The sequence below is a fragment of the Peromyscus maniculatus genome, chromosome 5, assembly GCF_049852395.1.
Source record: "Peromyscus maniculatus bairdii isolate BWxNUB_F1_BW_parent chromosome 5, HU_Pman_BW_mat_3.1, whole genome shotgun sequence".
NCBI lineage: Eukaryota > Metazoa > Chordata > Mammalia > Rodentia > Cricetidae > Peromyscus > Peromyscus maniculatus.
The window spans coordinates 73959583-73976109 of NC_134856.1; the positions used below are offsets into that span (position 1 = coordinate 73959583).

At 43.6% G+C, this 16527-nt stretch overlaps 1 long non-coding RNA gene across 1 annotated transcript in view; it reads right to left on the reverse strand.

Moving 5' to 3' along the window:
• The window catches only part of LOC121829507 (uncharacterized), a 35662-nt gene extending 19486 nt beyond the window's left edge, over positions 1-16176 (reverse strand). The window contains exons 1-2 of the long non-coding RNA XR_006072407.2: positions 16004-16176; positions 11361-11417 (exon numbers count right to left, since the gene is read on the reverse strand). This is a non-coding gene — a long non-coding RNA (uncharacterized LOC121829507). The remainder of the gene's footprint in view (positions 1-11360; positions 11418-16003) is intronic.
• Between the last annotated feature and the right edge of the window lie 351 nt (positions 16177-16527).

Sequence of the window (16527 nt, forward strand, 5' to 3'; positions counted from 1 at the left end):
GTTTCTGTTCTTCTTGTTCTTTTTTTCAGAGCTTTTGTTGAAACCCAGAACTAGACCATACTGGGCAAATACTCTACAATTGCCCAGCAACATTTAGACAGTTTTAGTGTTCTTATCTTGAGTTTTAATGCTAAATAATTTTTTCTATTAAATTTATTTAACTTACTTATTTTATGTGCATTGGTGTGAAGGTGTCAGATCCCCTGGAACTGGAGCTTCAAACTGTTGTGAGCTGCCATGTGAGTGCTGGGAATTGAACTGGGGTCGTCTGGAAGAGCAGCCAGTACTCTTAACCACTGAACCATCTCTCCAGCCCCAATGTTCTTAACCATCTCTCCAGCCCCAATGCTAAATAATTTAAGGATATCATTCTGATTTTTTTCAGAAAGCCATAAGCCACCAAGTGTGTGTGCATGTGTGTACACTTTCATGCTTGTTTCAAGTTGTTATCTGGTGTTCTCCTCCATTGCTCTCCGCTTTCCTGAGGCAGAGTCTCTGACTGAACTTAGCCTGACTAGCTAGCTTGCTCTGGGGCTCCCTGTCTCTGCCCACTGCGTGCTGGGACTACAGGCAGGTCGCCATTCCTACTCGGCTTTTCCCTGAGTGCTGAGCTCCAAGCTCTGGTTCTTCAGTCGGTACGGCAAGTACTTCACCCACCGAGTGAGTCAATTCCCCAGCCTGGTTTTAAGGTTCTGAATCCTTATCTTCTCTTTTTACCTACTATTACCCAAATCTCAGAAAAAAAAATTTAAAAAAGTTTCCATACATTTTTATGAAAAGTTGTGTTCTTAGGAATGGTAGCAGCTTTAATATATAGCAGTTGATCGACTCCAGGAAGCATTCCAACTCCAAAGTCTCCTTGCTCTCACTCTGAAGACCCGTCTGCCATTTAAACCGGGTGGATTTCATAGTCAGTGTTTGTTAGAACACACCAGTTCAGCTGTTTTTCTATAGAAATTATTTTTTGAAAATCTGGGTGACCTTTCTTTGCCCTCAAATAACTTTCAGAATAGTTAGACATAAAACCTTCAAACTCTACATATTCACAGCCCTCTGAGGAATACAATGGTCGTTAGTTTGAGAAGAAGTTTAGTATTTTTTTGAGCTGGATAGCTCTAATGTTACATGTTTGCACATGCTTGGTATGTGACTCTTCATCTGCTGTGAAAATTGATATGAGACTTTCGTATCATATATGTAGACACTTTAAAAATTTTTACCTTATTTACCATGTCAGAGATGTTACAAAGACATAAGAAATTTATGCTATGACTTTGATATTGAGGTTAAAACTTACATTTGTTAAGCAGAATAAAAACTGAAATCCTACTATGGCATTTCAGAGGCCAGACAGAATACCCTATGGTGTTGACACCCCAAAAGATGATCTCAGTTCTGTCCACATTCCATCACAGGAGGCTGGGTGTTCTTGTACTCTATGGTAAGGGGGTCTTTGTGAAGCTCCATAAAGGATTTTTTTAAAAAGACTTTCTTTTGTTCCATATGTATGAGTATTTTGCCTACACATATGTATGTGTACCACGTGTGTGCCTGATGTTTGTGGAGGCCAGAAGAGGTTGTCGGGTCCCTTGGAACTGTAGTTACTGATGCTTGTGGAGCATCAACCCCTCTTCCTCCTTACTAACTGAGACAGAGCTCAATTAATTCATTGAGGCAGAGCTCAATTAATTCATTGAGGCAGAGCTCAGAGCTTGCAGATGTAGCTTGTCTTGTTGGCCAGCTTGTTCCAGGGATTCCCTGTCTCAAAAGGTAGGCCACCAGGTCTACCTGGTGCTTATGTGGGTTCTGGGGATCTAACTCTGTCCTAACCCCACCCCCACCCCACCCCCGCCGCCGCCTGCTTGTTTAGCAAGCGCTTTAATCAGTGAGTCACTTCCCTGGCTCCCAAAGTCTCATTGTTGAATGGCCCTCAGCTTGTGGATCCAATCATTGTGTTAATCATTGGTAGAGTCACAGTTTGCCATCCTCGCCATTGAGAAGAGATGGAAACTGGATGAAGAGCCTGTCTGGAAGAAGTAGGTGACTGGGAGAGGGCCTCTGGAGAGTGGCCCTTGTTCCTGGCCCCGTCCTGTCTTCCTCCTGCTTTATGGCTGCCAGGAGGTGAGCAGTTCTGCTCCACTGGGTCCTTTGTGCCACGAGGTTCTCACCACAGGCCCGCTGGAATAGGGGCGAGTGACCATGGACCAAATCCCTGAAATCAGGAGTCAAAATCAGCCTTCCTTTAAATAGTCTCTTTCAGATACTGTGTGGCAGTGATGATGGACGGCTTTAACATATAATTAATTTGTATGTAATTCCTTAGTCCCTCCTACATTACCACTGAATGTTTGACTCTTACTCATAATGCAAGACACTTGAATCATTGTCTCTGATTGTTTGGTTCTATTTGGTTCTACATTTATCTTCCAGCCTAGAATGGAAAGAGCTCTCTGTTGTGGTTAGCTCCAGGGTACTTACTGTACCCTCCATCACTGGCTTCTGTAAGGGGCTCAAGTCCCAACTCTCAGTATCTCACAATGTGACAGTATTTGGGAAATTATTATTATTATTATTATTGTTATTGTTATTATTGTTATTATTATTATTATTTGGTTTTTTGAGACAGGGTTTCTCTGTGTAGTTTTGGTGCCTGTCCTGGATCTTGCACTATAGACCAGGCTGGCCTTGAACTCATCTGCTGGAATTAAAGGCGTGTGCCACTGTCACCTGGTGGAAATATTATTTTTTAACTAATTGTTTTAATTATTATTATTAATTGATTCTTTTGTGTGCACAAGTGTACTACATGCATGCCTGGTGCCCATAGATACCAGAGGCCTTCAATACCCTGGAACTAGACTTAAAGACAATTCTAAGCTGCCATGTGGATGCTCAAAATTGAACCAGGATCCTCTACAAGAACAACAAATGCTCTTAACCATTGATGGCTCCCCAGCCCTGAGAGATGTTATTGTTATTTGCAGTGCTGGGGATTGAAGTCAGGCGGAGAAAGTATCTTTACATCATGTTAAAATGAGAGCATGAAGGTGGATTCTAATTCATTATGACTGGTGCTATGATTTGGACATGAAGTGTTCCTCCTAAAGGTTCATGCATTGAGATTTGGTCTCCATGAGCTGTTGGCACTAGTTTGGGAGGTTCTGGAAAGCTTATTAAGTAAGGGGGGCCCAGCTAGAGGAAGTAGGTCACTGTGGTGGATACTTGAGGGTATGTTGTGGAATATTACTTCAACTAGGCAACGATGTGTTACATTTTTTATGCTGAATTTGTTCAACGATGTAAAGATGTGTTGTTTTGCCTGCCTAAGGCACCTGATGGGTCTAATAGAAAGCTGAACAGCCAATAGCTAGGCATAGAGGGATAGACAGAACTGGCGGGCGGAGAGAATATGTAGGAGAAGAAATCTAGGCTTGAGGGAGAAAAGGGAGAGAGAATGAGGGAGAAAGAGAGGGAAATGCCTGGGGCCAGCCAGCCAGACAAGAAGTAGAACATACAGAATGAAGGAAAGGTAAAAAGCCCTGAGGCAAAACATAGATGAAAAGAAATAGCTTAAAATAAATTATAAGAGCTATTGGGACCAGCACAAGATAAGCCTGAGCATTCATAATTGATAATATGTCTCCATGTCATGATTTGGGAGCTAGTTGGTAGCCCCCCCCCAAACAAAAAAATCTGCTACAAGGGTATATTGTACCTGGTCTGCTCTTATCTTTCTCTGTTTTCTGTCTGTCATGAGGTGAACAGCCCCTTCTTCCACAAGTTCCAGCGCCATGATGTGTTCCCTCATAATGAGCCCAGAAGCACAGAGCCGCGTGACCATGGACCGACCCCTCTGAAACCATGAGCAGTTCCTCTCATGCTGTGCCTCTTGGGTTGTTTTTGTCAGATATGTTGGTGACAGCGAGGCGGGGGTACCTAACGCAGTGAATGTCCTTACAAAAGGGGTTAGCCTGAGCACAGAGACAGGTGTACACACAAGGAAGACAATCAAAGACCCTGGGAGAAGACTGTGCCCACGAATCTCCAACAGTCCTCAAAAGGAGTTGACTCTAGGGCTTGTGGGATGGCTCAGGGGATAAAGGAGCTTGCCACCAAGACTAATGACCTGAGTTTGATCTCTGAGACCCACAGGATGGAGGGAAAGAGCAGACTCCTGCAAACCGTTGTCTAAACTTGATAACATATGGCGCACTTGTCCACACACATATGTAGCAGTTTAAGCTCCTGTTAACTTCTTGTGGCCTCTCTAGTAAACTGCTACAACACCTTTATAAACAATTCCTTCATGTAATGACACTGACTTATCCAGTTTGAGTGTCATCGGTTTCATATTGGAACTGACTAGGTTAGGGCTACAGTTTATCTAGTTTTTTGTTTTTTTTTTTTTAAACTGTGTTTTTGTTTTATTTTGTTGGTTTGCTTTTCTTTTATGCTACTGCTTACTGAACCTAGGGCCCTATTCTCGTTAGGCAAGAGTTCTACCATTGAATTATATCCCAAACCCTAGGATTATATCCGCTTATGCCTTATTCACTCCAAGAAGGTCATGAGGCCCCCTCCCCCTTTTCAATGCTGGCTCGCCTGTGTCCATGCCATTGAGATACACTCTAGCCCATATTCATGACAGTAACCATGTTGGCACAATATTCTGAATACACTCAGGATGCTTGGTTTAGGGCATTTTTCTAACAACAGCCCACACCTGCCTCTCTCTGTCCATCCTGGTGGGGGTGGGCTCTTCTGTAGTTATCTGGTCCTCATGATGCTACAATTTATTCATCACTTTGACCAAAGTCATTCATGAATTGCTTGGCAACATTCATTCCCAGGCATGTGGATAAATGTAAACCAGTGGTTCTCAGCCTTCCTGATGCTGTGACCTTTTAATATAGCTCCTCATGTTGTGGTGACCCCTAACCATAAAATTATTTTTGTTGCTACTTCATAACTGTAATTTTGCTACTGTCATAAGACATAATGTAAATATCTAATATGCAAGAGATCTGATATGCAACCCCTGAGAAAAAGTTGCTCAACCCTAAAGGGGTCACAGCCCACAGATTGAGAACCACTGATGTAGATGGCAACCAATCACTTCATCATTGCCTATTGACAACACATTTGCTGGATGGAAATCTTTTTGTTGTATAGGGACAATGTATTTATCATAGCATTATACTTCAGGCCTTTGGTCTTCCAATTGCTACTGATTTATTCTCAGAAATAACCTGAATCCAATTCTTTTTCACTTGAGACAGATTCTGACTAGGTATTCCGGGCTGGGCTCAGATTGCCATCTTCCCACCTCAGCCTCCTAAATGCTGGGATTACATATGTGTGCCGTTCTATACCTGGCCCCCGCCCCCCATGAATGCATCCAGAAAATTTTTGATTTCCCTGGCCTTCAAAAAGGGAACAAAAAGGGGCCTGGAGATATCTCGAGAGTTCTCGCCTAGCACGTGAGAGCCCAGATTCACACACATGTACACACCAAGAAAGAACAAGAACACGAAAATGATTCCTTGCCAGGGCCTTGTGCCAGAAACAACACAAAACACAGTCTTCTCTGCCAAGTTAAGATTTAACCATAGCCGGGCGGTGGTGGCGCACGCCTTTAACCCCAGCACTCTGGGAGGCAGAGGCAGGCGGATCTCTGTGAGCTCGTGGCCAGCCTGGTCTACAGAGTGAGTTCCAGGACAGTCAGAGCCACACAGAGAAACCCTGTCTGAAAAATCAACAAACAAACAGAAAGATTTAGCCATGCCAAAAGCAGTGAAATCAAGTTTCGGGTTCATGTGGGGAGGGGGGAGGGTGGGATAGAGTTTAACAGCCTTGAGGGAAAACGTACTTAGAGATGAAAAACTCAATCTGTGTTACATTTGAGCCTCTGGATGCGATTTGACTATATAGCTCAATGTCCTGCCCCCGCCCCCCACGCGCCACAGCCCGTCCTAAAGCAGGGCATTGCCGACCGTGCTTGTCATCCGGCTACCATTTCACGGTGGCTTTCAAGATAACGTGTCGTCCATTTTTAAATAACATTTAACATGTTCATCTCCCTTTGACTGAGCACTTGCAGGCAAATTGTTAGTGCTTATAGCTTGCTGCAGACAGTATTTATCCTGCTTTCCAGAGTCACTTTTATCAGTTGGGGAAGAAAAAAAAAACAACAAAACAACCCCACTGTAGGACTCCTAGCCTTTTAGGCTAACATCTACTCTATTAGCTCCCAAAGAGAAGGACCATAAATAATCCTTCCATTTTGCAGCCTATGCTTTTAGCTGAGGCATTAATCATGGATGCCTTTCCTTTGCCTCCTGAGAGAAACCAGTCTTGGAGTTTTAAGAATTTTGGTTTACAAAATATGGTTTTTAAGGTAGGCAGCAGTAGAGGGTGGAGATGGAAAGGCGGGGGTGGGCTCTGTGGACTTTCTGAGTGAAAAACCTTGGGAACAAATGGGTCTTTGCTTTCCGGGACTGAGTGATACTTCAGAGGTCTCTCTGGCAGTAAGCGTGGGGGGAGGGCTTCCTCCTGACCCTGGCAGGTCAGAAGGGTGCCATTTATTCCTTTTGCACCAAGGCACGTGGGCCATCTCTTGGCCCTCGAGCGACTGATGGGCTCAGAAAGGGCTCAGTGTTTCACCCCGGTGCAGGGGGACATTCAGAACACAATTAAGGCTGATGAACTGCCTTTCTTTGTATGAGGGCTTTTTGTGAAATCCGCAAGCATACAGTGACGTTATTAACTGGGCACAGTGGTGAAGTCTGTCAACCCAGCACTCAGGAAGCTGAAGTGCAGGGACCAGGAGATGGTGAGTTCAGGGCCAGCCTGGGGTACATGGTGACCTTCTCTCAAAAAACCAAAGTGGTGTGGGTGTTTATTACTACTGTTATTTTTATTGACATTGAACTGGGAGGTGTTCTTAGATACAATTTATTCAGTAAATAAGCATTTTCTTTTTCCTAAAAGGCAACCACTCCCCCCCCCAAAAAAAAAGGTAGCAGGGCAGTGGTGGCACACACCTTTAATCCCAGCACTCAGGAGGCAGAGGCAGGTGGATCTCTGTGAGTTTGAGGTCAGCCTGGTCTACAAAGTGAGATCCAGGACAGGCACCAAAACTACACAGAGAAACCTTGTCTTGAAAATAAATTAAAAGAAAAAAGTCGTCATGAGAGAGCAAGTTTAAAACAAATTTTCCTTTTTCCTTCTTCACAAAAAGAGGGACACCATCCCAGGATTAGTAAGGTGGGCTAGATGGTGCCAGATCTGGTTCAAACAGTGACTACCTAAGTCGTTGCTTTTTCCTTTCTTTCTTTCTTTCTTTTTTTGTTTTTGTCTTCTTTTTTGGGACGGGGTTTCTCTGTGTAACCCTGCCTGTCCTGGAACTCACTCTGTAGACCAGGCTGGCCTCGAACTCAGAGAGATCTACCTGCCTCTGCTTCCCAAATGCTGGGATTAAAGGTGTGAGCCACCACCATTCAGCTCTTTTCTTTCTTAAAATGATTTTTTTTATTCATTTATCTGTCTCTGTCTTTGTCCCTCTCTCTCTCTCTCCTCTGGGTGTCTACATGTGTGTATGTATGTCACAAGTTTCAGGGGCCCAAAGAGGCCAGAAGAGAATATCTCCTGTCTAGTAAAATCATAAGCTTCAAAAACTGTTTTAATTGGCATTGGAGAGATAGCTCAGTGGTTAAGAGCATACGATCTTATGTACACACACACACACACACACACACACACACACACACACACACACACATTGCTGTGTGAGGTGGCACATGCATACATGTGCAAGTACTCCAGAGGCTGACATAGGAAAATCTTGACTCTGAGGTCAGTCTGGACTACACAGTGAGATTATGTCTCAAAAAACCCAAAACAAAATACAAAACTCCAAATCATACAAACAACAATTAAGGCTGGCTATGGCAGCACAGGCCTCTAATCTCTGCACTCCATAGGCAGAGGCAGGTGGATCTGAGTTTGAGGCCAGCTTGATCTACAGAGTGAGTTCCAGGACAGCCAGGGCTACACAGAGAAACCCTGTCTCAACAAAACAAAACAAAGCTATAACAAGTAACAACCTCCTCCCCCAAATAACAAATGAGAGAAAAGATGCCTTATTCAACTGTTAGTGGGAATGTAAATTAGTCTAGTCACTATGGAAATCAGTATGGAGGTTCTTCAATAAACTAAAAATAGATCCACCACATGATCTAGCTCTGCCCTTTCTGAGTATTTTCCTAAAGGAATCAGAGTCAGTGTACCACAGAATTACACGAGCATCCAGTTTTTATTACAGCACTGTTCTCAACAGCTAAGATATAGAACCAGCCTTGGTGTCTGTCAGCAGATGAATGGAAAAAGAAAACGCAGTGTGTATACCTAGTGGGGTATTCTACCCTAAAGAGGAGTGAAACTGTATCCTTTCCAGGAGAATGGACGGAAGTGGAAATCACCATGTCAAGTAAGATAAGCTGTAAGACAAGTGACACATAGTTTTCTCTCATGTGGAATCTTAAAAAAGAAAATAAAAACAAACCATGACATGAAAGCAGAGGCAGGTAAATATCAGAGGCAAGGAGGCGTCTCAGGGGAGGGACGAGGAAGGCTACTGGGTGAAAACAGTGAGGACATGGCTGCTCCCAGGTATGGCTGAGGAGAAGGTTCATTGTAGATGTGAGGGAGAAGACAGCCCGAGGCATCTGGGAGGGCCTAGACTGAGCATGGCCAGGAGACTAGATCAGGTCATGTGGTCAGGGGTGAGAGAGGATATGGAGACAAGGGAACCAAGAGAGATCCAGGAGCAGAGCCAGCCATGAGCCAGGATCAGGCTGGGGGAAGGGAAGTAGAAGCCTTATCCCTGAGAGAGAGGTTTGGGGTAGCGTGTGGGGTAGGAAGTGCTGGAAGGAACTGCAGCTACTGAGTGAGAGCTAACCTTCCAGCCTTTTTGTTGATAAAGAGTGACATAATCTCTCCTGTAACTACTTCCTGCCGAAATTGAGGTGTGCGCGTGTGCGTGCGTGTGCGTGTGTGTGCGTCTGCATACGTGTGCGTGTGTGTGTGCGTGTGCGTGTACGTGTGACACAGGAAGGCTGGAATGATGGTCAAAGGGTGGGAAGGGAGAGAGGAGTGCAGGCTGGGGACATCTGCCAGACCACCTGAGGCTGGGAAAGTGAGGGCTACTTTGGGGCAGTCAGAGGCTCAGTCTGGTTGGGTAATTCAGCCAGAAGCCTCTAGGGCTGACATGTTTGAGCAGTCTGCAGTTGACTGGAAACCTGAACCTGCTGGAGCAGATAGAGACTAGGGACAGAAGGCCGAGTTAGGGAACTCAGGGAAAGTCTTTATCTTGGGTGTATCCTTGAAACGTCTAGGCTCATGGTCCCAGTAGGTGGGTGTGAGAGTCTCAAGACCAGGGGAAAGAGATAGATCCCACCCTTAAAAATAGGCAATAGGCAGAGAAGCTTAGGCTATTGACTGACAGCAGTACTTATTCCGGGATCTGTCTGACCCGTGAAGGGTATATCTAAATCGACTCCCTGAAGCATACTTTAATTTTTTTTTTTTTTTTTACCCCCAAGACAGGGTTTCTCTGTGTCCTGGCTGTTCTGGAACTCACTTGTGAAGGCCTAGACTTAACTTTACAGGATCAGGAATATGCCATGATAACTTGAACAGATACAGAACAGTATCCTCCTGCAGACATCCTGTCTGCAGTTTATACAGGAAAGCCTAACAGGATCCAGATACTCCTGCAGACATCCTGTCTGCTCTTTATACAGGAAAGGAAAGCTTAACAAGATCCTTACCAAGGCCCTTGGAGATATCTAGATAATCCTGCCGAGCAGTCCAGATAATCCTGTTCAGCAGGTTGTGGTTCCCCGCCAAAAGCCTAGACCAATAGTTTCAAAAAAATCACCTTGCCCCTTCTACCCAATCCCAAGTTGCCAATTCCCAGCTTGTAGTTTTTCCCTATAAAAACCCTCTGCACCTGGGCTCATGGCTGTGGCCACTTTTCCTTCCATCTGCCATGCGGCGGCCCAGGTTGAACCTGAATAAAAGGACCCTTATGCGCTTGCATTGGAAACCGGCTCCTTGGTGGTCTCTGGGGGTTTTGTGAAACAGGTACAACACACTCTGTAGACCAGGCTGGCCTCAAACTCACAGAGGTCCACCTGCCTCTTCCTCCCAAGTGCTGGGTTTAAAGGCGTGCGCCACCACTGCCTGGCTTGAAATCTTAATATAACAATAGCATAGAGAGGGAAAGAAATCTGAAATATTTCTCATTTTTTATATACCTTAAATCACGTCCTTAGACCTTCACAACTTGCATTTACACACCTTAAACACTCTCTTAGACCCTCAGAACTTATACAAACTTTAAACCTTACCTTTTCATCCGGTCATTTACCATGAGAACATGTGGGTGATTTTGAGAGCAGTCATTGCAGAGCAAGTTCCTTTAACTGAAGGAACAGCAGTGAGTTTATCTCTTTTTAGCGTGAAGCCTGAAAGCTTAGTCTGCCAAAAGGACTTATTGTTGGGGGATCAGAACATTAGCCCCACCCCTCCCCTCCAAGCAGGGCTCTTTGGCATGTTAAATACTTTACATGAAGAAAAGGGTTCTGAAGCAAGATTCTTCTGAAGCTCCTTCTCTCCCCTTTTCATACTCCCTGTCTTTCCAAGGTAGACACAGAAACTAGAACCCTCTTCCCAAAAGCATCCATTAAAGCCTAGAAAGGTTCTCTCAGCACCCTTTATTTTTTGGGGTGTGTGTGAGTGGGTGCAGATTCTCACTATGAAGCCCAGGCTAGGCTTGAACTCCAGATCATCTTGACTCACTTCAGCCTCCAGAAGCCTAGGAGTACAGGTGTATACAACCTTGCCAGGCTTCCTTGTCTTCCTGCAGAAGAGTTCACTGCACAGGAATTCCCGGACACACCTTGTCTGACCCTGGAGGGGTCCCATTCTATCTCCAAGAGGAAGGAACCCTACAGAGAGAGGCTGATAGGAAACTGAATGGATGACCTTGCTTGAGTGTCCCTTTTCAATACCTCACTATTAGTCCACTCCCCTTTGTTTCTCAGGGGTTGATCATCCTACATTGAAATAAGCACAACAATGAACAGAATTTCCTGGAGCACTGAGTCTTCACTAGGAAGGTTCCTGTGTATGTGAAACTCCAAGTGCAAAAATGAGCTGTGCTTTTCTCTTGTTAATCCACCTTTTGTATGGGAGTGTTGGCTGTGACCCTTACAGTGGCGGCAATGCCTTTGTGGCCAGGACTGCAGTGTTATGATGCTAAGGTGCACCGATTGCTATGGATTTACAGATCTTACCTCTTCTGAAAACTGGAAACTGCTGGGAATGGTGGTCCAGTGTGTAATCCCAGTACTCTAGAGGTGAGACAGAAAGATCATAAGTCTGAGGTCATCCAAGGCTGAGGAACAAAACTATGTTTAAGGAAACAAACCAATCTCCTCAAATCCTAGGATACTTAGATTTCTACTTTTCTGTCCTTGTATAATAATAGTAATTAACAACAACAACAACAACAATAATAAAGGATTTATCTATTGTGAGACCAAAATGAGAACAAAATGCCTCCATTTTAAAAATAAGGCCAAAGCTTTCTCTGTTTCAGGTATAGCCTTGAGTTACTGGAACCAGTCAACCCAGATTCCAGAAATTAGAAAGTGCAAAGTACAGAGTCACAAGGTATTCATTTGGTGAGGACTGTTTAACCAAGGAATGTTCCAGCCCTGGTTTCCAGGGTCACTGACCACAGAAATGTCCCCACCTGAGGGCAGCCAATGAGAAATGGTGATGGGCAGCCACCCCCTTAGAAGTAAGATTAAGCCATGATTTCTAGAAATGAGCCAATCAGAATTGTACCCATACTAGCACCCCTAACTGATGTAACATTGTAGTTTTTGCCTTTAAAAACTGAGCTTGTTAGCCAGGCGGTGGTGGCGCACACCTTTAATCCCAGCACTCGGGAGGCAGAGGCAGGTGGATCTTTGTGAGTTCGAGGCCAGCCTGGGCTACCAAGTGAGTTCCAGGAAAGGCACAAAGCTACACAGAGAAACCCTGTCTCGAAAAACCAAAAAAACAAAACAAAACAAAACAAAACAAACAAACAAAACAAAACAAAAAAAACCCTGAGCTTGCAGAGGGGCGGGCACTTTCTCCAGCCTCCACTGCATCTGGATCTGTTGGACCTTGCTTTTGCATTCTGGCATGCTCATCTTCAGTGGTCTCTCTGGGGGTCTCAATCTGGGCACAACACTATGTATCTTTTAATTGATTACAGCAACAAAAATATCATGTCAGCTGGGTGGTGGTGGTACACGCCTTTAGTCCCAGCACTCAGGAGGCAGAGTCAGGTGAATCTCTGTGAGTTCAAGGCCAGCCTGGTCTACAGAGCAAGATCCAGGACAGGCACCAAAACTACACAGAGAAACCCTATCTTGAAAAAAATAAAAACAAAAACCCAGTGTCATGTCATCTCTGCATAGTGGTGGTGCAAGCCTTGAATCCCAGCACTCAGGATGCAGAGGCAAATAGATCTCTGTGAGTTAGAGGCCAGTTTGGTTTAAAAAGCAAGTCCCAGGACAGCCAGAGTTATTACATAGAGAAACCCAGTGTTGAAAAACAAAACAAAACAAAACAAAAAGTCATGTCATACTTTAATATTTGATTTGAATTTGTGTAGAGAGACATTTTGCCTAGTGTTGCAGACCTTCAATCCTAGCTCTTTGGAAAGGTGAGTCAGGAGAATATCAAGTTCAAGTTCAGCCTGGTCAACTTAGCCAGACCTAGTATCAAAATAAGTTAAAAATCTAGGGGTATTCATTGGTGACAGAGTGCTTTGCAAGTATTCCTTGGTGCCCTCCTTCACACACAAAGGAGCAGAAAGGGTAGCAGTAGTGAAGCCATGGAAAGCTCTTCCTGGTTCTGTTTGTTATGCCTAGATCACAAAAGACCACCACGGAGACTGAATCCCATACATAAAAACAAAGAACCTTTATTTCAAGCTCAGAGCTTAGACTGTCTGTCTGACACAGCTGTGAGAGCTGAGAGCCCTGAGCAGAGATTGGGGTGAGGGGATTTCCAGGGTTCAGGACCCTGATTGGCTGACATTTGTCTAGGGGTATAGGGGATGTTTGGAATGTCAGATATTTCCCCTTAGATGCTGGCCCTCCCTGGGTGGGATCAGTTCAGGCTTCTCCTGGATCCTGGTGTTGCCTGCCAGTAAGCCTGTCACAGAAGCTGTGTCTGGGACTCTAAGCCTATCATGACAGTTGTGTGGTCAAACTGTTTTGCCCTCCCCCCCCCATTCCCGCCTTCACAAGTACCAATGACAGGACTCAGTCATGAGTTTTATCTGCCCAGGGGTTTAAAGGTATTGGGACCTAAGAACCACTAGTTAACAAATTTTCTAGGTCAGTGACATTTGTATCTATTGCCATTCTTAAGGCCCTATAATTCTGATATTTGAGTACTACCAGATTATAATCTCAAATAATAATTTTTAAGGCCATATAAAACCTCTTTGGTTCTGCACAAAGACGGTCAAGTGTCCTATCCTATTGCAGAACCATTTTAGTTAATAAATTTATCAATTGACAACTCTGAACCTATTTTCCTGATATGTCAATGGGCATTATAGTTAGCCATTCCCCCCCCCCATGCCAGGAAGTTTCTATTTCAAGCTATTTTGGGCAGGGAACATGGGACAATGTATTCTCTTCTGGAACTGCTTCGAGATGACATTGGGGTGCTGTTGTCAGGGCCCCAAAAAGGCTGAAAGGCTGGTCAAAGGCTGAAAGGCTAGTCAAAGGCTGAAAGGCTAGTCAAAGGCTGGGCAATGGGGCTTCTGTCAGAAGTATGTGGCTATCTGACCCAGCTGTAGAGACAGGGAACAATCACACTGGCTGGGCTGGTCTACATCAGCATTTAGCAAGTCCAGAACTCATAGTCATCCAGAGCAGTGTAGTCAGCAGCTGAATATTGGAGATGTCTGCCAGCCAAGTGGAAATCTGCTGAGACAAATTTAAACTAGGAACAGAAGTTAAAGTTTATGAACTTATTTGGAACTTTTAGGCCCATAGTCTTAGTAATTGAGAATGACAGGAGTCCCAAGATCATGAGAGAGAAAAATACCATTCTTAGGAATAGACAAGTAGGGAAAATTTAAGCTGTACTTATCTGGAGTCCTTCCAACCTCTGTGAAGTGGATCCAAGTATTATGACTCTCTTAATCCTCCGAGGTCTATATGAATTATCTTAAAAAGTGACATAAAGTTTTAGATACATTAGTATTACCAAATCTGTACTAAGATTTGTATTGTAGACAAAGCAGGTGATGGGTATGGTGATATTTTATTTGTACTGAAATGTGATTTTAATTTTATGTTAATAAATAAAGTTGCCCTGGGGTCAGAGCTATTAGAGCCATAGCAAGAGCGTGGTGGTTAGAAGAGCTAGGTAGATTTCTGTGTGTTCAGGGATACAGCCAGTATTGGAGACATACGCCTTTAAGACCTGGAGGGCGGTACTTACAGGCAGTGATGAGGCAGTCACGTGTTGGGTTTACAACCAATGAGAAGACAGAACAGAAAGACTATTTAAACACAGACAAACAGGAAGTAGCTCTCTCTCGGGGAAGCTAGGAGCACTGCAGGAGGTAAGATTTTATCTCTGAGCTCTGACCTCTCGGCTTTCTCTTTTACATTGGCTCTGTGTTTCTTATTTTAAAAAGACGATTGGTTACATCTACAGATGGGCATTTGTAAAACACCAGAGGTGGACTCATACCTTTGAGTCCTAGCAAGAACTACAGATTTGGGTTAAAAGCATGTACATTTTCCTCCTGTCCAGAAGCCAGGTATAAATTGTACAGAGATTTTTTTTGGCTTGATGAGAAGCATTTTTAAGTTTAAATTTAGATGACAACCTAAATAAATCTAAATGTTGAACTTGTGACTGAACAGTAAGTAGTCATTGCTCTACCAGCTTATCAGGACTCTATTAAATGTTAAGCTCTGAATTTTTATGTCATAGAAGGGGAAAGCCATCTGAAACATTTTTCATAATTTAAATAATTTATTTATATCTTTATTACTTACATTTATATTTAAAAACAATTTTTTTTTTGTTTGTTTGTTGTTTTGAGACAGGGTTTCTTTGTGTAGTTTTGGTGCCTGTCCTGGATCTTGCTCTGTAGACCAGGATGGCCTCGAACTCACAGAGATCCACCTGGCTCTGCCTCCTGAGTACTGGGATTAAAGGCGTGTGCCACCACTGTCTGGCTAAACACTTTTTTTTAAAGATTTTTTTTTTGATTATGTATAGTGTTCTGTCTGCATGTCTGCTTGCACACCAGAAGAGAGCACCAGATCTCATTACAGATGGTTGTGAGCCACCATGTGGTTGCTGGGAATTGAACTCAGGACCTCTGGAAGTGTTCTTAACCACTGAGCCATCTCTTGGATCCTATATTTTAAATCATTTTTTGAGATTCTCAAAGCTTCTAAGCTTTCATATCCTTAGACCTTTATATATCTTAAAACATTCTTAGACCCTCAAAACTTTCATATCCTTAGATCTTTTTTTTGTTTTTTTTAGGCCCATATTTAAACCTTTATGATTTATTTAAACTTTCATATCTTAGAACATTTTCTTAAAAATGGGCTGGAAAGCTGGCTATAGCTTTGTGGAAGGATCTGGTTGTCTGATGCTGCCAAGCTGATGAAGTCATAGCTAGCCTAGCCATCAGTACTATCAGAGATCTGAGAAGGATAAATTATACCTGAGTGCAGACCAAGCAGCTTCCAGTTCTATAGGGACCAGTCCATACCCAGGTCTCCATAGCATTGGAGACACAAGTATCAGAACAGCATCAATCTTCTTCAGCCATTGGGCCCATAAGGGGAGAGTTTTTCCTGTGAAAAAGGGACGTGGGAAAGACTGATCTTACTTTATATAGGCAAAAGGAGTGCAATCAATTCTCCAGTGTCCTGCTGCTTGTCCACAGCCTGGGCTGGGTCCTGGTAGTAGGTGTTACATCGGGGCATCTTGCCCTGTGGTCAGCATTGTCATAATCCAGCTGGAGACATCATGGTGCCCTGTAATCTTTTTTGGAGTCCTTGGGTCACTGCTAGGATCTGGGATTCTGTCTGATATAATAGCTTTTAGATCAACATTTTAAATGCCATATTCTGCAGATCTCTGAAGTACGAAGGCTGTCCAGATATATATGAACAGACAAACTTTGTTTCTAGTTACTTGTTTTAAGCTCAACCCTGAAAACATATACGAGGGACTGAATAAAGCTTATCCCTGTAATTAATTACATCAGTACTTAGCATGACTTCAATGAAAGAACTTGGTTATTTATAAGATGACTATTTACTTGTGTTTTCTTTTCTTTTTTTCTTTTTTTTCAAGACAAGGTTTCTCTGTGTATTTTTGTTGCCTGCCTGGGATCTCTCTCTGTAGACC